This window comes from Mandrillus leucophaeus, unplaced genomic scaffold (assembly GCF_000951045.1).
Source record: "Mandrillus leucophaeus isolate KB7577 unplaced genomic scaffold, Mleu.le_1.0 Scaffold650, whole genome shotgun sequence".
In the NCBI taxonomy this organism is placed as follows: Eukaryota; Metazoa; Chordata; class Mammalia; order Primates; family Cercopithecidae; genus Mandrillus; species Mandrillus leucophaeus.
In genome coordinates, this window is record NW_012107031.1 from 262,130 (window position 1) to 285,235 (window position 23,106).

Below are 23,106 nucleotides of genomic sequence, written 5' to 3' on the forward strand. Positions count from 1 at the left end.
AGTGTGGTGTGGTTCATAAATCGATGGCACACCTTACTTTTTTCTCCTTGATCTCATTGACTGTCACAGCAGCCCAGTGAGACAGATTTTAATGGAACTTGGTGAAGACTCCATAGCTAATAAGCGGTGGAGCCAGGATTTGGACTCAAAATGTGTAATCCAAAGCCCCACTTTCCTCCCTCCCACTAAATCTCATTGCCAGGCCCTGGCTTCGGAGAACTCAGTAGCTGAGATTTATACAACCCCCACATCCCCATGCTGTCTTGCCGTGTCTGCTCTCAGTCTAGCCACATCTTTCCCTGTACTATGGAGGGGCTGTTGCTTGCCGCGTTTCTGCCGAATGAGCGCTCTGCCGCGTGGTGATAATGACAGAGGAAAACTTATCTGAGCCGGAGGCCCAAGCAGGTGTTTTGCACCAACCCCCTCCAAGGGTTCCAAAGGTGGAGAGAAAATGTCTGAATCAGACAGCAAGATGCTGATGGATATTTACAGCTGTGATCCTGGAGGGAGAGGAAACAAACTCCGTTTTCTAGGTGATAGGACAGAGGCACAGAGAGGTGAATGAAGCAATTTCGTCAATGTCACCTACAGAATGAGATACAATGCACGGCCATTGGCTTTGATGCCCTTGCTTTTTTCCACGTATTCTGTTGAACTGTGTGAAATTGCCATCTGAATGGGTCAAAAACAGTTGACTGTAAGCAACTTCATATGGTTCAACTTAATGTCATGCTGCTTCCCAGGGCACTGCAAAATTCTGCAAGTACTCCCGAGTTCTCAGAAAAAGTTATGCATAAGAGTAGCCTAATCTATTTTAGGTTATTTTAAAAATCAGTAATTTAAGCATAGTGATGATGATGGTGATGATGATGATGACAATATCAACAATAGCAGCTAACTCTGAAGGAACCCTTAACATATACCTGGCCCTATGCTAAGCCCATGCATTATTTCATTTAATCCTCCCAACTGCCCTATAAGGTAGATTCTATTATCACCTCATTTTTAGAGATGAGGAACCTAACCCCATCTCTACTAAAAATTAGCTGGGCATGGTGGCACATGGCTGTAATCCCAGCTACATGGGAGGCCGAGGCAGGAGAATTGCTCGAACTGGGACCGGGGAGGTGGCTGCACTCCCGAGGACCTGAGATCACGCCCCTGCACTCCAGCCTGGGCTACAGATCGAGACTCCATCTCAAAAACAAACAAACAAACAAGCAAACAAAAAACAGCGAAAATCTGGCCCGGCATGGTGGCTCAAGCTTGTAATCCCAGCACTTTGGGAGGCCAAGGCAGGTGGATCACCTGAGGTCAGAAGTTCAAGACCAGCCTGACCAACATGGAGAACCCCGTCTCTACTAAAAATATAGGTGGGAGCCTGTAGTCCCAGTTACTCCAGAGGCTGAGGCAGGAGAATTGCTTGAACCTGGGAGGCAGAGGTTGCAGTGAACTGAGATTGAGCCACTGCACTCCAGCCTGGGTGACAGAGGAGACTCTGTCTCAAAAGAAAAAAAAAAAAGTATATGACTGGGTGCGGTGGCTCATGCCTGTAATCCCAGCACTTTGAGAGGCTGAGGTGGGTGGATCATCTGAGGTCAGGAGTTCAAGACCAGCCTGGGCAACATGGTAAAACCCAGTCTCTACTAAAAATACAAAAAATTAGCTGAGCATGGTGGCAGATGCCTGTAATCCCAGCTACTTGGGAGGCTGAGGCAGGAGAATCGCTTGAACCTGGGAGGCAGAGGCTGCAGTGAGCCGAGATCATACTCCAGTCTGGGTAATGAGACTGAAACTCCGTCTCAAAAAAAAAAAAAAAAAAAAGTGAAAATAGTGCATTGAAATATTTGGTTAATCAGGGCACACTCTGTCTGTCTCAGCCAGGCTTCCATGAGAGGATTAAGCCCTGGCACTCAGAGGCATCCACTGTATGTAATACATTTTCTCTGCTATGCATTTAGAATGCTACTAGTTATGTACTATTCCTGGGAGAATTGAGAAAAAAAATCGCACAAATCATTTTCTGTGGTTTTAATGAGGTGCACTGAACAAGAAAGGCTGCTAGATGGTGCAAGCAGCCACACTTTTCTCTTCACTTAGTTGTGTCCTGTTCACCTCCCTGTTCTCTCATGGTCACTGTCAAAACCAAGTGGACAGTACAATGTTAATAGAATGCCTCCCCGGTTGTTCGTGTTTGCTCACTTACTTGCTTATCTAAGATAAACTTGTGACCTTGATCCAGATGTGTCTCAAATTCAATGGGCTATCTAAAATTCAGTTTCCTAGAAGCGAAATCTCTAAATTTTTTATTGTCCATCAGATTATAATTGTTATTAATAAATTCTTGTATTAAGGTACTGACAAATTAGAATGTTGATTTATCGATATGTAATGGACAGTGAAAACAGTGGCTTCAGTAGATGGAAATGGACTTCTCTGTCATGGAATAGTTAGGAGGGAGACAGTCTAGGGTCAAAGTGGCAGCTCTGCTCCATGAGGGAACCCAGGGACCCAGCCTCTGTGTCCCTGTAGCTCTGAAATCCTGACAGTGTTTCACTCATCTGTGAGGCCCAGGATGGTTTGCTGAATTATTCACATTCCAAGTAGCAGGATAGAAGAAAATTTTGGCAGGATGCAACATGACACCTGTCTTTCAGGACAGAGCTGGAAGTTACGGCATCATATTGACCAACGTGCTATCAGCTAAAAATGATCACACGGCCACATCAGCTATCAGGCACCAGGCTGCAATGGATGCTAGGAAAGGCAGTTTTGGAATTTTGGTGGCTGTGTGCCCAGCCGAAAATTGGCAATTCTGTGAAATTGGCATTACCATGAAATGGAAGGAAGAAAGCATAGCAGGAGGCAACATTCAAAAACAGAGATAAACAATGAGAGAAAGTGTTCATAAATAGAAGTTTCAATATTTCCTTCCTGCACTGCCATGGATGGTCTTGCCCAGACCCCAGAGTGTGCCTACCCTTCCTTGGAGACCATGGCCCTCTGTGGTTGTTTGGTCTTTCCCAGACACATTTGTTTTTTTTTGTTTTTTTTTTTTGTTTTTTTTTTTTGAGATGGCGTCTCACTCTGTCGCCGGGGCTGGAGTGCAGTGGCCGGATCTCAGCTCACTGCAAGCTCCGCCTCCCAGGTTTACGCCATTCTCCTGCCTCAGCCTCCCGAGTAGCTGGGACTACAGGCGCCTGCCACCTCGCCCGGCTAGTTTTTTGTATTTTTTTTTAGTAGAGACGGGGTTTCACGGTGTTAGCCAGGATGGTCTCGATCTCCTGACCTCGTGATCCGCCCGTCTCGGCCTCCCAAAGTGCTCCCAGACACATTTGTGTGGTCCTTCTGAAAATAACAGAATGCTTTGCTTACAAACATCAGCTCCCTGTACTGCTACATTATTTGCAGGGCCGAGTGCAAAGGAAAACATGGGACTCCTTGTTTGACAATGATTTCGAATTTCAAGATGGTAAGAGCAGAGCAATAAAGCAAGCATGGGGCTTGTCTATGCATGGAGCCCAGTGCACAAGAGGCACATCTGTGAAACTGGCCCTGCTCACTTCTTACTGGGAGATGACAGAAAAGGCATTAAAAGTTCTCACTGACTTCTTATAATGGCTATGTAAATTATGGCAGTCAACATCTATAAAACAATGCAGAGTAAATTAACACTCAGAATGGGACTAGATATTCGAATTTGGTAACGTGGTGGCAGCAGTCCCCTAGTGCATGCTTTAGGAGTGCTTCTCTGACTTGGGATGCTGGGCATACATTCCTGGAAGTTCAAGAGAATCTGTGTTGTGATATCATATTGAGTGTTCTTTGCATGACCACCTTCCGAGGGTAGGTTAGTATTATGTTTAAGAATCCTGGTAGCTTACTTTCCTCTGGATTCTGGGACAAAGACTATGTCCACGTGGCCTGGAAATAGGTGGCCCATGCAGTTTCCCTGGGCCAGATTGTCTGGCTCCCATGCACAAGGACCCGAGTATGCACAGGGGAAAGGGTGGCCTGGGGCCAGGTCTGGGAGTTCATCTCCGGGAAGGCTAGAAGTGGGCAGGATGTAAGTTCAGGTTATGGTGGGGGAAGCAAACCTTATCTAACATTAGGCCAGGGTTGTATATAAGGAACACACCAGAATCGATCAGAAGCTCGGGAGAGCTGGAAGACTTCAGGGGGTAGAATATATGAGAAGGCAATGGCACAGAAGGTAAGCTATGAACAGCCACAACTCAGGCCCACAATCTCTTATTCACAATTCCCAAATCCATACAGTTCTGAAAACTGAAAGTTTTCTCTCAGTGTGGCACAAACTGTTGTACTACCTGATGTGAGGCTATTTACTGTCTAAGTAATATATATTCTAAGTAATACATATATTTGCTATAGAAATATTAATGTATTTTATTATAAAATATTGTCATAGACTCTAATGGAAGATTACTTAATACTCTCTCCTAAAATCAGAAAGATTGTAAATTTCATAGCATATTGGACTCCAAAGATTTGGGGTAAAAGAGGTGGGCTTGTAATATATATGATTTATTGCACATTTATTATGTGCCAGGCACTATTCTAAGCACTTTACATGTATCAATGTAGTTAATACTCATGATACTCTATGAGATAGAGCTGGCCCAACATTGGCCCTAGTAAGAACACTGGAGCCCAGAGAACTTCTGTAATTCGCCCAGGGTCATAGATGGTCAGCAGGCAGTTAAAAAAAAAAAAAAAAAAAAAAAAGGCGTTGGGAGGCTGAGGCAGGTGGATCATGAGGTCAGGAGATCGAGACCATCCTGGCTAACACGGTGAAACCCCGTTTCTACTAAAAATACAAAAAATTACCCAGGCATGGTGGTGAGCACCTGTAGTCCCAGCTGCTCGGGAGGCGAGGCAGGAGAATGGTGTGAACCCAGGAGGTGGAGCTTGCAGTGAGCTGAGATCCTGCCCCTGCACTCCAGCCTGGGTGACAGAGTAAGACTCCATCTCAAAAAAAAAAAAAAAAAAGCAAGTCTCTTGGGAGCCTAGTTTTATGGCCTAGAAGTGAGTCAGATAGCTCCACAAGAATCAACGACCAATCTCATTTTGGGAAAAAAATTATTCAAACTCATGACTTGGCTGAAGCAATTCAGCAAGTCAGTAATAATAGCAAATGCAGTTGCTAGGTAAGGCAAGAGCCTTCATGAAAGACATTTTCTTTCTGTTATCCAGGTTTCTAATGAGGCTGCTCAGCAACAGTAAAATCCGTGCTGACCCTTTGGGAAAACCATGGGGCATTTGAGTAGCCAGGATACATTGATAGAATTCACAGTTTTGTATTTAAATATCCAAGGAGCAGTTCAGTTTTTGTTTGTTAAATTGGATTTTTGGCTTGTCAAATTTTGTAATAATTATCCTAAGTTTTGAAAACCTTTTCACTGGTTTTTTGTAGCAGCACCATTTGTTTTAGTAGAAATCTTACTTTAATGTTTTTCTTAGAAGTTGTACTTCTAGTTAATAGCTGGGTGTGCAGGCTGGTATTATCTTACTTTATTGATGTTCACGTTATGTAAGACAGAATGCCAAACCCTGACTAAATAAAAATAGACCACATTTATTGCTTCTTCTCAATGTTCTAAACTCATTAGAGAGCTGAATTGGTTTAGTTTGACAAGATTTGTTTTTTATGAAGCTTTACTGAATCCCTTCTTACAACTTTATATATTACAGGGTTTATTGTCTGGCGATTTCTTTTCATGGTTTTTTTTTTTCTTTCCAGAAATGGATGCAATATGCATATCATGAATAATGGATGATTTTATTTATATAATTGTTATAAATGATTGTAAGAGAGTTAGACAGGAATGTTAATTTATCAGCAGGAATATAAGAAGGTTTCATTGATTTGTAAATTATCTTTGGCATTTGAAAAAAAAATTCTCATATTTTCCTTACAAAATCTTAATAAATGCTTACCTTTGCACACAAAAGTAACATAGATGAATATTCTAATATGTTCAACTTTTTTTGGAGCAAAAATGGTACTTAGATGAACTAATATCTCTGTAGCCTGATGGTGAATTACTGAAGTTTTTTATTGGTAGAATGGACCTTTTTCTTTTTGGCTGCTCTGCACCTTTAAATTTCCTTTCCAGTTTGTAGATTCTTCCCAAGGTAAAAGCCATAAACTTGCTCCTAGCTTCCCTTGCAGCTAGAATGCAGGCATGTTACACAGGCTTCACCAACCAGATGGCTTGCATTTGAGATTTTGAATGTAAAGCTAGTGGCACAAATAAACAGGTATAAAGTGAACCATTCTGGTGTGGGGAAGGGCAAATAGGCTTGTTTTCTTAGAGAGGGGAGTAGCAGAGGTTCTGCAGCATCCTCCAGTTCCCAGTGGGGTGGATGCGCAGTGTCTGTGTCCAGAGGTGGGGTCTCCCCAGGGCTATCTGTGGTGAGGTGAGCACTGTTCCTGGCTTTATAATCTTCGAGCCTGGTTCTCTGCGCCTCCTTGAAAAATCTGAAAACGGTTTCATAGCCTTTAACACATTCTTTTTCTGTTTAATCAAGCCAGAGAGGGTTTCTGTGGTTTGCAATTAAGAAATCCAATGAATACAACTGGAATCTGAGAATAATGACAAGGAAATAGGATTCTTTCATACATATCTCCCTTCACTGTTGAAAGTTATCAGTAGAATAGGGTTATTTGCAAGGTCATTCTTGTAGGAGTCATCATTTACTTAAACTGATTCACTGTTGAGAATAGCCTTCTAGAGAAAGTGAGGCACACCCAGGCAAGGCGTTTTTAAGGAAAATGGGGGTGACTTAATTACCAGTGAAATAGGTATTATTATGAGCTTGGAACTCATCAGTGTGAATCAGTGAGTTTGGAATTCACCAATGGCCTTGGGAATGAGGTCTCCTGAGGATTAAAAGATGAGATATAAAGAAGTCCTGACTAGAGGTCCTCTGGAATGTTCCAGGTTCTTGACTTGAGAGGTATTAAGGGGATGGTTGAAACAAAGAATACAGTCTTACTTGGAGGCCCGTGATGTGATTCGTTGATTCATTCATTTAACACCTGTTTTATTGAGTGGCTACTCTGCCCCATGCACATGCATGAGACGCAGCAGTGAACTGGGCAGGGCTTTCATTTGGTGCTCTGGAGTTTCAAAGTGTTTTCACATTTAGGTAGGGAAAGGAGAACAGCCTTTACAACTGTAGACGTTAAAAATGGGAGAAGTTGAATAATTTATCCACAGAGATATAGACAGTAACTAGTAGAATTGAGAATTAACTTCAGCTCTTTTGGTTCCAGAATCCTATTTTCTTTCCAGGACACTAGCGCCTCTTAGCTGCCAGAGCTCATGCTTGCTGTTTCTTCCCTTTTCTAGGGAGGAAGTCTGCATCAAGGAAGAATTAACTTGGTTAATACAGAGGCGGGTCTCCTCTTTCTGGGGTTGGTGGTCTTTCTGCTGCCCTCCAATTCTACTACTCTACAGTGACTCTGTCATTTATATCTTGATTGGAGACATGGTATTGAGGGCTGCCCTTGATGGGTAACATGCAAGGAAGGGAAGACATTGGGGTACATGAGATGTCTTTGTCATGAGGGGTCAGTACCATCAAATAAAGTCAAGTGTGAGAACTGGGGAGAGAGGAAGCACATGAAAGCACATGAAAATTTATTTCATTCTTTTTCCCCTAGGGCTGGAGCATTCTAAGAGACGCGTGTTCCACCCTTAGTGATACCACAATCTAGTGGGCAAGATAAGTATGTACACGACTGAGTCATTCCTAGCCTCAGGGCTGTGGCTCTTGTACATTTTCCTACTAGATGGCATTAGTTTCTTTTTTTAGAATTGAAATTTGTATTGAGATAATTGTAAATTATTGAGAAATGTAGATAACATGCAGTTGTAAAAAACAATACAGACAGGTCCCACGTACCCTTTAACCAGTTTTCCCCAAAGGTAACATAGAAAAATATCACAACCAGGATATTGACATTGATAGAATCCACTGATCTTATTCAGATTTCCCCAGTTTGACTTGTACTCATGGATGTGTGTGGATGTGAATATGTGTATTTAGTTCTATGTAATTTTATCACATTAGTTTATATATCCGCCACCACAGTCAGGATACAGAATAGCTCCATTGCCACAAGGATTCCACATGTTGTCCATGTCTATTTTTTATAACCACACCTTCCTCCCTCCCTGACTTTATCTTTTTTGTCTCATGTGTTCTTAGTGCCTATAAAGATACTTAATAAATTTGTGTTATATGAATAAATGAACCAACAGTGCCATAAGATATACACATAAACACATGCATAGTGGATTTGGAGGGCAGAGGAAGGAGCTATTCATTTGAACTGGGCCTTAAAGAGAAGGAGGAGAGGCAGGACTTAATGGTGAGCACCATGGACACTCATGACTTGGACAGGCAAGCACAGTGACTAATCTCCTGTGCTCAAAGAGGGAGTTCCTGGGTTCAAATTCCCTTTCTACCACGTTTTGTCTGAGTGGCCCCAGGGAAGTGGCTTAACTTGCTCAGGTTCTTCATCTTTAAAATAGAGATGACACTAGTACCTGCTTCAGGGATTGCTGTGGGGTGGAAGGGGCTGGTGCACGTACAACACTGGGCAGAGTACCTGGCACGTGGTAGGACTTAATAAGTAGATGTTGCTGTTCATGCTCTTGGTCTTTGTAGTTTGAGGAGAGCCTCTGATGACTTGGGATGCAGGTCACATCTACACCTGCCTTTGTGAGGAGGCATGGGTTGAGCATCTTCCTGGAGACTCCCATGGCTGACTCCCACCTCCGCCCTACTGCGGTTCTGCTATTCTTGACGTGTCCTTTCTGCTATTGGTTTGAGTATGGTGTTTACAGGATCCATTAATGACTTCGGAAACATCCTTTGGTGATAGGCTTTAAAGTTATCAAGAGACCCCAAAGCCATAAGGGCGAGAACAGCAAACCTACATCCTTTGAGGCTTTGGAGGCCCCGCCTGCATTTTCCATGGTATCTCTTATTGTATCTCATGGGGAAGATGATATGTTAATGGGAAGTTGTAAATCTGCCCATTAACCAGGGCAGGGTCTTGTGTACCAGCAGATCCACCAAAACTGCATGGTCGATGGATATATTTTACCCCAGCCTGCGCTTCTTCCATGGAGGCTGGTAGGAGACGGGAAGAATCAGCTCTCTTTCCCTTTCACTTCCTCTTTGTGGGATCAAGGAGGGGTGTTTACTAGGAATCTGATCTGGGATTCGTGTGTCTGGACCTCTCTTGGTTCCACTGAAATTCACTTGCTATGTACACATCTGTTGTGAGAAAAATAAATCGTCTTGGTTTACAAAGGCAAAGGGCAGTTAGGAAGTACAGCAGGATATGGGTTAAGAAAACCTCACAACACTGCCAAGTACCCAACCCACTGCAATAGGCCAGTGCAGGAAAGGCCTGTTAGTAACTGAACTGCAAAGACAATGCTTTTTTTGTTTTCTCTTTTTCAAGGGTGAGATTGATCAGAGCCTGAGTAGTTTTCTTCCATCCCCAATTTCTCTACAAGTGACATCATCAACAATTCATTATATGCTATCAAATATTGTTGTCTCTGTTTCTTTTTGTTGCAAATATTAAAATCTCAACAGTCAAGGCACTTAACTCAAAAATATAGGCAGAGAACTGTTTCCCAATTACAGGACACATCCTGCTGGGGGTATAAGCAGTAATTTTAGGGAGTGCAGTAACATGGAACTAAATAATATTGAAGCACAAAAGCAAGTTATTATTTTGAAAATTATCTTTCAATTCTGCTTTTGCAAAAGAAATCTTATCTTTAACAGCGCTAGCTCTCTAAAACTTGCCAATTCTGTTTTGAATAAGGAGAGAATAATAGGCCTTTTACTCAGAACCATCTCAGGCAACAGCTTCTATTAGAGTTGCAATTTATTTAACAGTGTCTTTCTTACCCTATCATATTTATTTTATTTTATTTTATTATTTTTTTTTGAGACAGAGTCTCACTCTGTAGCCCAGGCTGGAGTGCAGTGGCATGATCTCGACTCACTACAACCTCTGCCTCCTGGGTTCATGCGATTCTCCTGCCTCAGCCTCTTGAGTAGCTGGGATTACAGGTGCACACCACCACACCCAGCTAATTTTTGTGTTTTTAGTAGAGACAGGGTTTCATTATGTTGGCCAGGCTGGTCTCAAACTCTTGACCTCTGGTGATCCACCTGCCTCAGTCTCCCAAATTGCTGGGATTACAGGTGTGAGCCACCGTGCCAGGCCCCATATTTATTCTTAAAGTTACTTTCTTTTAAGGCATGTGTTACTCATTTTCTGTTTAAAATACAACATAAGTTTTAATATAAATTCATCTGAAAAATAAATGATGACCTAATTTTAAAAATTAAGTTAATGGTGAAGGAGGGATTTGGATCTGGCGGTTTCCTGAAGGTGGCATTCAAATTAGCCAAAGCAGGAAAGCATTGGTGTAATGGAGGGGTGGGTGGGGAAGACCGGGCAAAAGGAGAACTAGTTTCTAGAATTAGATCCTTCAGCAAGTACAGTAGGACCCTGGGCAACTTACAGCTTCTCTGGGCTGCTTTTCCTTTATCTGTAATTAGAGGGTTGGAGTATTAAACACATTCATTGAGCACCTGTATTTGCAAAATATTGTGCTTATGCATATGAGGCTACTGTGATGAAAATGGTATGAATTCTACCCTTGAGAAGTTTACAGACAGAAACAAAATAAGGCCAACCAAATAAGCTATTCACTTGCTATGTACACATCTGTTGTGAGAAAAATAAATCGTCTTGGTTTACCAAGGCAAAGGGCAGTTAGGAAGTATAGCAGGATATGGGTTAGTAGAGGAGACAGACAGGTAAAGGGTCAACTATCAAAGAACACGATGTGGCTAGGTTCTGGGCCTGGTTCTGCCATTAATGACCTGATTTTATACCAGCCATTCAACCTCTCTGAGCCCCAGGTTTTTCTTGATTAAATCAGTCCTTCCCCTGACCCGCACCTGGTGTGTCCGAGGGTTACTTTTTCTGAGGAAGAGGAGCATCTTTCAGCAAAGGGTGTAGGGCTAGCTGTTGCTGTTCCTTGACTGGAGGGCTCTGGACAACTCCTGGCAGTATCCATGGTGATGGAAGACAGAAAGCATATGGTATTTAAAACCACAAGTTAAATGATTTTATCTGGTGATTTTTACTCTACTTCATGAGCAATATGATGAGAGCAACAGACCAACTATAAGATTATGTTTGCCTTGCACTCATTTTGATTCTTGGTGCTGTCATGTCTGTAGAGATGGGAATGCACAGTAAAGGGGCCAGCAGAAGGAAAGTAGAGAAAGTGATGAGTTTAAAATCCTGTGAAGTGGCTAATGCAAAAAAAAAAAAAAAAAAAAAAACCAAATCAAATCGGAAAATGTTTTTCCAAAGCATTTCCTAGGTTTGGGAACTTCTCGATGGTTTGCATTTCACTTGGCAAGGGTTTCTCAAACAGCTGTGCAATGTTAGCCGAGGGTGTGGAAAGGAGTGAATAAGCCTGTGTATTAGGATGGGAAGAAAAATAACCTCTCAGTCCGATGGGATCTGATATTACTGTAGGAGGAATGCCAACAGCCTAAGCGAACGGTCCATACACTTTGAAATTGCTCTGAATCCCCCAACCCATTGTTTCAAGCATAGAACCAGAAGATAGACCACATTGCTCAGGGGACAAGTTCAATGAGAAGGCTAAATCCCGGGGATGGTATGCAGAGCAGCTGATTCCTCCCCGATGGTGTGGTGTCCTACTTTTTTACCCGATTTTTAAGGTCCTTGATATTATCTGCTGAGTTAATTAAGACGTTGCTCTCAGAGTTTAGAAAGTACATTGACATTTTTAGATAAGAGATAATTGCAGTCTGTTTTTTTTTTTTTTTTTTTTTTTTTTTTTTGTAAACAGTGCTGAATTTTCTAAGGCAAATTAAGGGTGCTGCAACATTTCATTTACTTGGACACAACCACCTGGCATTTTCTGGTCCTCCAGTTGTTCAGAGGGTGACTATTAATACAACAAGCAGATATGTAGCATTCAAGCTGTTGAAAGTCACACTCCAGGGGATATTCAGTAGCTGAGTCAGCAAATACACACACCACTGTTCTTTTTTATCTTGCCCATAGCAGACACAAATAATCTATCCCAGCTTCAAAACTTTCTGAACCAGTTCTCCAGGGAGCCACTGACAATTGATAAAAGCTTGTATTTATTAGATACCTAGGTCAGAGATCAGACCCAATCTATTCTCTCACTCCTCCTTTTACCTGACCATTGTCGGTTAAAATGGTGATCCTGATACAAAGGTCTTAACTATTAAATAACTTTTTTTTTTTTTTTTTCTGATGGAGTTTCTCTCTTTTGCCCAGGCTCAAGTGCAGTGGTGGAGTGGTGCGATCTTGGCTCACTGCAACCTCCGCCTCCCGGGTTTACACGATTCTTGTGCCTCAGCCTCCTGAGTAGCTGAGACTGCAGGTACCCACCACCACACCCAGCTAATTTTCTGTGTTTTTAGTAGAGATGGGGTTTCACCCTCTTGTCCAGGCTGGCCTCAAACTCCTGAGCTCAAGCTATCCACCTGCCTTGACCTCCCAAAATGCTGGGATTACAGGTGTGAGCCATGGTGCCCAGCCTTTACCTGACGCTTGAGATGACACCTATTTCAAATATCCAAAAGTATCACATTTTCTAAAAATAGGAGCAAAGCTTTAATGTAAAGGATAATTACTTTTCTATTCTTCAAGAGAAGAGTACATTGTTCGAGGGTTGCCTGAGTCACTTGCTTTTTTGTGCCTGCTTTTCAGCAATTGCATTGCACATTCATCTGAGCATAGCACGGAAAGAAAATATCAAACCCTTAGTTTTGAGGCTCTTTAGTGATGCCAAGAGAAGCATAGGTTTGTACTTGCTGGAAGGTGGGGCTTAGCATTTCTCAAATTGTGGTCTCTGAAAAACCAATGTTCCAGTCTCCATTGGGGTGAGCTAAATAAAACATCTTGTCCATTCAGTTTGGGAGCCATGACATTCTGTGGTACTTTTGTATTTTTGATGACTTTTATTACATATTGTTGTGTCTAAGAAGTCCTAGGAAACCAGATTTACCCCCAGTGTTTTCAAAATGCAATTCAAAATGGAGCCTCCTTATTAGTGGAAGGTCTATTTGTGAATCCCAAGATCTGAATTAGAGTGCTGTTAGGTCCTCCAAAAAGCAGGTTCCAAGATGACATTGCTGGAGTGCTAGAGATTTATTTGGGGAGCGTAAAGGGGAAGGAGCAGGAGAAGCAAGAAGGGCCTTTAGGCTTTGTGGGTCTGACACCTGTGACAGAGGAGGAAGGAAGGAAAATTGCATAGGAAGAATCTTCTAAGAAAGTTTCCTCCAGGTCGTTGGGGAGTCTTGTGTCTCAAGTCTCCCATTAGAGGAGTCCCATGTCTTGCAGGAAGGGGCTTGAGTTAGTTTGCTTGCTGTGCTTAGCCCATAGGATGCACGGCCTCAGTGTGATGCAGTGACCGGCAGGAAGACTCAGCAGCTGGAGCTGTCAGTCAGTGTGTGCTCCCTGTAGCTGGAGATTGAGCAGCGTATTTTCATGACCACCCCTATTTCCAGTTGTACCCCTTGTTAGAATAAGTCACTCAAGGCTTCTGGAACCTAAACAGTTACTGTATCAAATGGGGGACCTGTCCTTTCTTCCTCACATAGCTACAAATGAAAGCTCTTTGCAACTTATAAAGCATTCCAGAAACACAGAGGACTATTATGGGGTGGCTGAAGGCTTTTCAAATGTATCAGCTGCTAGCATGGCACTGTGCTCTTGACCCAAAGGCATTGTCTTATTCATCATTGCCCTGGATTTCCCACAGGCCAACCACAGTGCTAGGCATCTAATAGGCACTCATCAAATGTTTGTTAAATTACAGTAACAACTGTTGTGAGTTCTGCAAGGAAACACTCTGTGACTAAGGCTGTACGTGGGATAACAATTGTAGACAATGAAATGCATTCCTTCTGGCAGGAGGCAGAGCATGGGGGAGGGTGGCGGGGGATTTCTGTTGATATCATCTGCCCTTGTATCTGGATCCTGTGTAGCAGTTCATGGTAAGGGTATTATTCCTGGCAGAGGGAAGAGGGCTAGGGAAAGAGTTTCACAAGACTTTTTTTTTTTTTTTTGGAGACGGAGTCTCGCTCTGTCTCCCAGGTTGGAGTGCAGTGGCGTGATCTCAGCTTACTGCAACCTCCGCCTCCCAGGTTCAAACAGTCTTCCTGCCTCAGCCTTCTGAGTAGCTGGGACTACAGGCACGTGCCACCATGCCTGGCTAATTTTTGTATTTTTAGTAGAGACAAGTTTTGCCATGTTGGCCAGGCTGTTCTTGAACTCCTGGCCCGCAAGCGAACCACCTACCTTGGCCTCCCAAAGTGCTGGGATTACAGGCACAAGACACTGCGCCCGGTCAGAGTTTCACATCTTTTTGCTTTGTAATATGATCTCTCTTTTGCATCTTTAAAATAATTCTGATGTTAATTGAATTGTAAAGAAAATTCCCAAACTTTATCCTAGATACTTGTAGGGCATCACCCGCTACCTCTGAAGTTTATTTTCCAGAGCTGTTTGCATTGACTGCTTTGAGTTTTACCAGCTCATCTTTTCTCAGTTTTGGGAATGTCCTAGTCAGGGCTAAATGTTTAAGGCACAAGCACTGGGAAAGAGGGAAAGGAAAGACATGGAAGGGATTTGTAATGGAGTAATTCTCAAAGTGTTGACTGTAGCCCTTCTGTTTGGCTCTAATCTCCTGATGGGTGATAGTTTTGTCTGTTTCTTTTTGTACGTTTATTTGTACCAGCTTGGTGTTTTGTTCAACAAACGTCTGTGGAGTGAACCTAGGAATGAATTACATATGTCTACTGCATGCTGGCTGCTGGGGTGATAAGGGCAAACCAACTCAAGCCCTAATGAAACTTTTCGTCTAATAATGAAAGTGAACAGTAATGGAATAAAAACCACATAAATAAAATTACAAACTATGATGAGTGATAAAAGGAAAAAGCTCTGGGAACCTGGGGAGCTTAGATTGAGCCAGGGGACCTGCTTAGTCTGATGAGGAAAGCATGGAGATCAGGGAAGACTTTTCTGAGAATGTGATGTTAAGTGGCCCAGGAAGGATGGGACAGTGTTAACCAGAGAAAGAGGTATGTGAGGGGCATTTGGATTCTAGCAGAGAGGACCAGGTGCAGAGATCTGGAGGGAGGGAGCATGTTCCAGTCAAGTCAGTGAAGGAAGGTGGTGTGGTCAGAACAGAGCAAACCACAGGGATGCAGTAGGGGATGTAGCAGAGAGATTAGGCTACAGGGTTGCCCATTTGGTATTTCCCTGTGCTGTGCCATCAATAATCCTTTTTATTACATGTCTACTGTGTAGCCAGATGATTTCTGTTGATATGTGTACTGTATCTGGATCACACACAGTAGCATCATGGTAAGGATATAATTCTGCAGAAAAATAAAGAGAGAAATAACCTTAAATTCTGGGAAGAGGGATTTGAACTTTGGAAAGCTTTGGACCCCGTGGGGTTATTGAGCTCTGATAAGAGTTGCCATGGGATCTTGTTTTTGTGAAGAATTAAAGAACAGCAGATAAGGGAAGGAGGCTTGGCTACCTTGAATGGGTACTGGATTAGGGGTTCCAGCTCTTGCAGTGCCATGATCAGCTGTGTACCCTTGGACCGCCTGATCTTTTAAATAATCACTTCTCCCAGTGGTAACATGTGAGGTTGGAATTCAACGACTCTGAGCATCTTTGATTCTGAGTGGAATCAACTCTATCATGATGGAAAATGCAGGAAGGGATGCACTAGGGAACCCACTCTGTCTGTGAACCCCTGAGCCCAGGCCCCTTCCTTTGGGTGTCTTTTTATGATACGTATGGGTGTCTTTTATGATACAGCTCAGTGGGGGATGTTGATGAGGCTGCCTCGGGAGCTACTATTTAACTGCTTAGTCTGCACCTGCAGAACCTTCTCCCCAACCCCTCCCCACAATGCATGCTGCCACCTACCTCAGTGCTCTGCACTTTAGAGGCTCCCACACAATTGCCGACCCACAGGGGTGGCCTCTCAGCCCTCACCGCTAGGTCCTCTTCTTGTACCAGCACTATACCTAAAACACAAAGGTGCACAATGGAGAGTGCCCAGCATTTCCTTTTCCATGACACCATAAAGAATGCTAGAGGAATGGACAAGGGGCAGCGTATTCCTTTCCTGGGACAGCCTTGGCCATGTGCCACAAACATAGCTGCTTCAAACAGCATCATCCTCTCACAGTTCTGGAGGTCAGAAGTCTGAAGTCAAAAGTGTTGGCAGGATCATGAAGACCATGGGGGAGAATCCTTCCTTGGCTCTTCCAGCTTCTGGTGGCTCGTTTGTTCCTTGTCTTGTGGCTGCATCACTCCAATCTCTGCCTCCATCTTCACAGTGTCTTGCTCTCTGTGTGATTTCTCCTTTTATGTATCTTAAAAGGACACTTGTCATTGGATGTAGGGTTCACCGGGTAATCCAGGAGAGTCTCTTCTCAAGATCCTTAATTATATCTGCAAAGATTCTTTTTGCAAATACGGACACATTGACAGGTTTCAACATGTGGATATATCTTTAGGGGCACCACCATTCAGTTCACTACAGGTGGTGATTTCAGAGGTATTCGACACATCCAAATGACTTATTTTATTCATTTGTCTCCCTGGTAAACTTTACCTTTTTGAAATAGCCTCAGAATACAGGTCCCAAAGATATGCCATAGAGTGGAGGCAGCAGGCTAGAGGGCTGGAGAGCACAGGCTTCCGGGCCAGGTGGCCTCAGTTCAAATCCCAGCACTTGCCAATCTCTCCGTGGCTCAGTTTTGTCATCTGTACATTGGGTACAATAACGATACTGCCTTTGAAGGCTGTTGTGGAGCTTTGTATAGGATAACACTTGTAAAGGTAGCTAGAACTTGCCGGAAGTAAAGCGTTCAATAAATGTTAACCATGGTAGTGAAATGAACCGTAAAATCATGAGCGGGGGGTGGTGAACATGATTGAAAATCCAAGTATGTCTGGATGGTGGCTGGACCCAGCTCATTGACACTGTCTGGAGCTAGGGCTCTTTTGAGTCTTAATCGACCTGTAATTACCTGCACCTGACTTGAAATAAAACCTATTGGTGGCCCCTCCTCTCAAGATCTGCTCTGAGCTTCTGTGTTTGCTGATCAGAGTCGGGTTCTGGCAGCCAACCCAAACAGAGGGCACTCAATTTCAAACAGAGATAGGGAGCTGCCAGGCGCACACACACAGAAAGGGAGTTTCCTGGGAGGTAGCCTGCTGTGCTCCACTGAACCACTGAATTCCCAAGGGGAGCTTTTCCTTCTTCCAAGACAGTGGTGGCTGCTGCCCTTCCTGCTGGGCCAACCTCCTGGGGTCCAGGGAGCTGGTGAGTATGAGTGCTTCTGGGCACAGTCAGGAGCCTTGCTGGTCGAGGTGAGGTCTGTTGCTCTGTTTCTCATTACTGAACTCTATCCACACCCTTTGCTGCAGCCTGGGCTTCTGGAAGCCCTTGGAGATGCCACTCTTCTGCTTGTCCTTAGAAACCTGGGCCATCATGGGTGAGGATGCAGACAGAGGGCGAAGAGGCTGGGCTTGGGTGTCAGACTGCTGTGTGACTCTAGGCAAGTTCCCTAACCTCCCCGAGGTGAGGTGTTCTGTATTTGGTAAGTGGGGATTGGATGGTACCCTACTCTGACTAGGTGCTTGAAAAATGGTGGCTGTGATGGATATCTGGGAGGTAACACAGAAGAGAGATCTGACAGGTCACGGTTTTACTGAAGCCTTGAGACCTTAGGCAGTTTACTTAACCTTTTAGACTACAATTTCCTTATCTGAAAAAGAGATTAAATGCCCCATTCAGATGGCTGATGGAAGGATTAAGTGGAAAAAAAGGTATATAGAGCCTTTAGCCCAATGCATGGCTCATTCTACATGTTCAGTGAATGGTAGCTATGATGACTGTCCCAGAGCAATTTGAATAATGATAATAAAATGAATGAATATATTATTTAGATATATTTAACAAACATATTCATCTTATTATTATATATTATATATTTAATATATAACACACATAGTCATCCATTTTATTATCAAATATATAACGAACAACTGTATATTGGCTCAACCCCAGTGTGGTGTAGAAGGAGAAGCATTCAGTCAGTAACAAGAAGACCCAGCTCTGCCCTCAGCTTGGCCAATTCATAACCGGGTAACTTTGAGCAAGTTGTCTAACCTCTCAGAGCCTGTTTTCTTGTCTTCACATAAGAATAGTAACTATTTTCTTTCATATGCCAGGAGCTAAGTGATATACACGCACAGACACACACACACACACACACACATACACACTCTTGATCCTTAGCACTCTATGAGGTAGGTACTAGTTGATGCCCATCTTACAGATGAGGAAGTACAAGCATAGAGAAGTTATGCATTTTGCTCTGGGTCACACACACTATATGAGGTAGAGGGTAGCCAGACCTGGACCTGTGTCTTACCCAGCATTCTGTGAAAATACTGCTAGAGTTCCATATATGGCAGAGTGCTTGGAGGAGTGTAAAGCGTTGTACGAATAGGACCTGTAGGCACAATTTATCTACTCAGGGTCTTGACTCTATCCTTCTCCTTGTTTTACATGTGTGACACATGTCTCTCTGTAAGCTGAGCTTTTAAGCAGGTACGGGAAGTGTTGCATCACGTTTAAGTGTAAGTTCAATATATGGATTTCTCCATTTCTGATTTTGCTCCCATCATAGATTGGGGATCAATGAAGCTTTCCTCATTGTTTGCACAGTTGGTGAGTTTATCATCTTCAGTAGCAAATCTTTATTGTGTTCCCTGAGTTCAAGGCCTGAGACCAGGCATGACTTTAGACCTCCTTTCGTGTTTCCAAGTTGAGATTGAGAGGACTGGACTGGGAAGCTCCTGTGTGTTTGGGAATCATTACATCTTGACCCTGAGCTGAGGCTGAAATACCAAGGATAGTGACTCCTGGAGAAATTGACAGGACTGAGCTCCTCCCCCTGTTCAAGAGGCTCCAACTTCAGCTTCTGCAAACGTAATTTATAAAGAACCTGAGCAGAACCTTGGTGCAGAGAGGGAGAGAAGGTTCGATGGGATTCTGTTGTTGTGGGGGCCCTGTAAATCTCACACAAAAGGCTCACTGAAGATAAGTTGTTTTATAAAGCCTCTCCAAAATGCCTTCAAAGTGATGTTTGATTGCATGGGTTGACAGATGAGCCTTCAGGGTTATTTTTTTCTATGCAGGACATCAATGAAAACTGAAGCAATAAATTTCTGGTGGAGACTTTTTAAAAGTCATGTCTGAGGTATGGATGATTGGAAGCTGTTTGTGAGCAATTGCATTGAGTTGCCTCATTATATTGCAAGTTTTAACTGATTTAGAGAGCTTCATTTGACTGTGCTAATTAAAGCTTTTATTCTTGGAACTAATCAGCTTGAGTGAAGTAAATTTTTCCTCCTCTTGGTTATAGAAGCTATTAAAGAACTTAAACATGCAAAGAAAGTCAGATCCTTTGCAGGTCACATTTAAAATAACATAGTCATTCATTTTCAACATTGAACTGCTTTTGCTTTTAACAGATATGAACTTCCTTTCATACATCTTTAGTATATACAGAAAAATAATTAGACTATCACTTTTAACCCCTTGGAACATTTTATGTAATGTATAGGAGTTCTGAAGTAAAACTCTATTGGAAAAAAAGTCAATTTTTGACTGAATGGGATTCAAAGTGTATCTGTTATCACAGGTCACCTGGCTTAGGTTTAGAGAGGAAGCGTTGTAGGGGGGTTGATGCTTGCTCAGGTCTTAGCATTCCTAGTGGCTAAACACAGGATAAGGGAACATCCAGAAGTACTAGCTCTTCAATGAACAGATTTTATGACCTTGAACTGGTTCTTTCTTTTCTCTAGACTGGACCTCAATTTTGCTATCTGTTTAATGAACAGGTTAGTTAGTTAGTCTGTTTTGTTTGTTTGTTTTTGAGATGGAGTCTCACTTTGTCGCACAAGCTGGAATGCAGTGGGGCGATCTTGGCTCACTGCAACCTCTGCCTCCTGGGTTCAAGTGATTCTCCTGCCTCAGCCTCCTCATTAGCTGGGATTGTAGGCATACACCACCAGACCCAGCTAAATGTTTTTGTATTTTCAGTAGAGACAGGATTTCGCCATGTTGGCCAGGCTGGTCTCGAACTCCTGACCTCAAGTGATCTTCCTGCCTTGGCCTCCCAACGTGCTGGGATTACAGGTGTGAGCCATCGTGCCCAGGCTGAACAGGTTGGTTTTGATTGGTGGTTTTCAAACTTTCAAACTTAAGTTTATTTACATATTATTCGAACTCCTTAATATGTAAAACATAAAAATGGATCCCCTCAGGTATGAGAGGAGTGGTGGTAGCCACATTGGGCCTCCTGGTTACATACTCAGTCTTCCCTCTCTTCCTCCCACATCTGAACCCTTGGTGGAGGCACCTGGACTTTATTATTAGAATCCTTCCCAATTCAAACAACTGAATGTTTTCCAACTCCTACTTGAACTCAACCTTTTTTTCTGTAGTCATTCTGCACAAAGTCAGACATAGAAATGACTTTATTATTTCATCTCTTCTTGACCAAAATGGCAGGGCCTAGTGCAGTGCCTGGAACGCAACAAGGCTCTGTGTACTTTTTTTTGAATGACCGTAAGGGACTCGTTGTAGAGAAATAGCCAACCAATAAAAGGTATCTAGGGGCTGGGTGCGGTGGCTCACGCCTCTAATCTCAGCACTTTGGGAGGTCAAGGAAGGCAGATCACCAGGTCAGGAGATAGAGACCATCCTGGCTAACATGTTGAAACCCCGTCTCTACTAAAAATACGAAAAGTTAGCCGGGTGTGGTGGCACGCACCTGTAGTCCTAGCTACTTGTGGGGCTGAGGCAGGAGAATCAATTGAACCTGGGAGGTGGAGGTTGCAGTGAGCCCAGATCCCACCACTGCACTTTGGCATGGGCGACAGAGCAAGACTCAGTCTCAAAAAAAAAAAAAAAGTAGGTATGATGAAGAGAAAGAAAAAAGGAGGTTGCATTAGAAAAGGAAATGATTTTAAAAAACGAATGGAGACTGAGGCTGGGTGACAGCCAGAGCTGCTGCTCTATTAACAGAGTACAAATTGTTTTTCAGGCCACAGAGTGAATAATTTCCTTTTTCTCCTCATTTCCAAGATTAATATTAGGATTATTATCTTCTGCCTGTGTTCTCAGACTTGGAATGATTTTAACTCTTTTTTTGTTATGTGATACATTTTTAAATAGGACCAAAGAACTTCCATTGAATTCTTGTGGAGCTTTCTATCTGTAGACTCCATCTGTCCATTCATCCATAATCCAACATTCATTGGGCCCTGCTATGTGCCAGGCATGGTGCTAGATACTGAGGGTGCATATGTAAACTAGGCATGACTGTTGCCTTCAAAAGCTCAGCATCTAATAAAGGAGAAGGTTGTTTTTTCAAGTAACTGTAATGATCCATGTGATAAGTATATAATAGAGATAAGAACAAAGTGCTAGCGGAGTCCAGAGGAATGAGTGACTTGTTGCTCCATTGCAAAATTGAAGAACATATCACATCAAAGGAGGCAGTTGAGCTGGGCCTAGGAGAAAGATTTGGGTATTGCTATGTAGAGATTGGAGAAGTCGCCTTCAATGGAAGGCCTACGGTGAGCAATGGTTCATGGACAAGAGAGTGTGATGAGTTTAGGAGGAGCTGTCCATCAGACTGGAGTACAGGGTTTGAAGGTCAAGTGCTGCGTTGGTGAACTGAGGCTATAGTGTGGAGAACCCTAAGAGACATTCATAGTAGGTTGAGTTGGTTTTTAAATTTAATTAACATGTGTAGGATGTAACACTTCAGTGTTTACAAACAGTATGTTGTCTCTATTATCTCATTTGATATCCTTGATCGTCCTATAAGAGAGACATAACATCCTCCATTTTACAAATGAAGAAACTGAGGCACAGCGAGGTTAAGGATTTACTCAAGGTTGCATAATTAGCATGTGGCTAAACTGATTCTCAAAGCCAGGGCGTTCAGTCTGAAAATCTATTCTTTTTAAAAATTAAATCTTGAAGCATAACATATAAACATAAAAGCCATACTCACAAATCCTAAGTGTATGAATTGAAAATTTTTACAAAGCAAATATAGTAAATAATCTCCAAATCAAACTGGGGAAGTTTGACCTCTTTCTAACATTGCAGTTTCCAATCTACAAGCATAGAATATGCATTCATTCATCTTATTATGTAATTTCCAGAGTATAGGTCTTATTTGTATTTCTTAGACTTATTCCTGAGTTTTTGAATTTTGATGCTATTATAAAATCTTTTATTTCCAATTTTGATTTATAATTCTTTGTTTTTGGTATAAAAGGTACAATTCACTTTTTTTGTTATTATACTTTAAGTTCTAGGGTACATGTGTGCAACATGCAGGTTTGTTGCATATGTATACATGTGCCATGTTGGTGTGCTGCACCCATTAACTCGTCATTTACATTAGGTATATCTCCTAATGTTATCCCTCCCCCCTCCCCCCACCTATGACAGGCCCTGGTGTGTGATGTTCCCCTTCCTGTGTCCAAGTGTTCTCATCGTTCAATTCCCACACAGAGAGTGAGAACATGCAGTGTTTGGTTTTTTGTCCTTGTGATAGCTTGCTGAGAATGATGGTTTCCAGCTTCATCCATGTCCCTACAAAGGACATTAACTCATCTTTTTTTATGGCTGCATAGTATTCCATGGTGTATATGTGCCACATTTTCTTAATCCAGTCTATCATTGATGGACATTTGGGTTGGTTCCAAATCTTTGCTATTGTGAATTGTGCCACAACAAACATATGTGTGCATGTGTCTTTATAGCAGCATGATTTATAATCCTTTGGGTATATACCCAGTAATGGAATGGCTGGATCAAATGGTATTTCTAG

The 23,106-nt window shown here is 42.7% G+C and overlaps 1 protein-coding gene across 1 annotated transcript in view; it reads left to right on the plus strand.

Annotated features, from left to right (window-relative positions):
- The first annotated feature begins 3,820 nt into the window (after positions 1-3,820).
- FER1L6 (fer-1-like family member 6) overlaps positions 3,821-23,106 on the plus strand; it is a 195,362-nt gene continuing 176,076 nt past the window's right edge. Inside the window, exon 1 of the mRNA XM_012001151.1 lies at positions 3,821-3,850. The gene's annotated coding sequence lies outside the window, so the exon portion shown is untranslated. The remainder of the gene's footprint in view (positions 3,851-23,106) is intronic.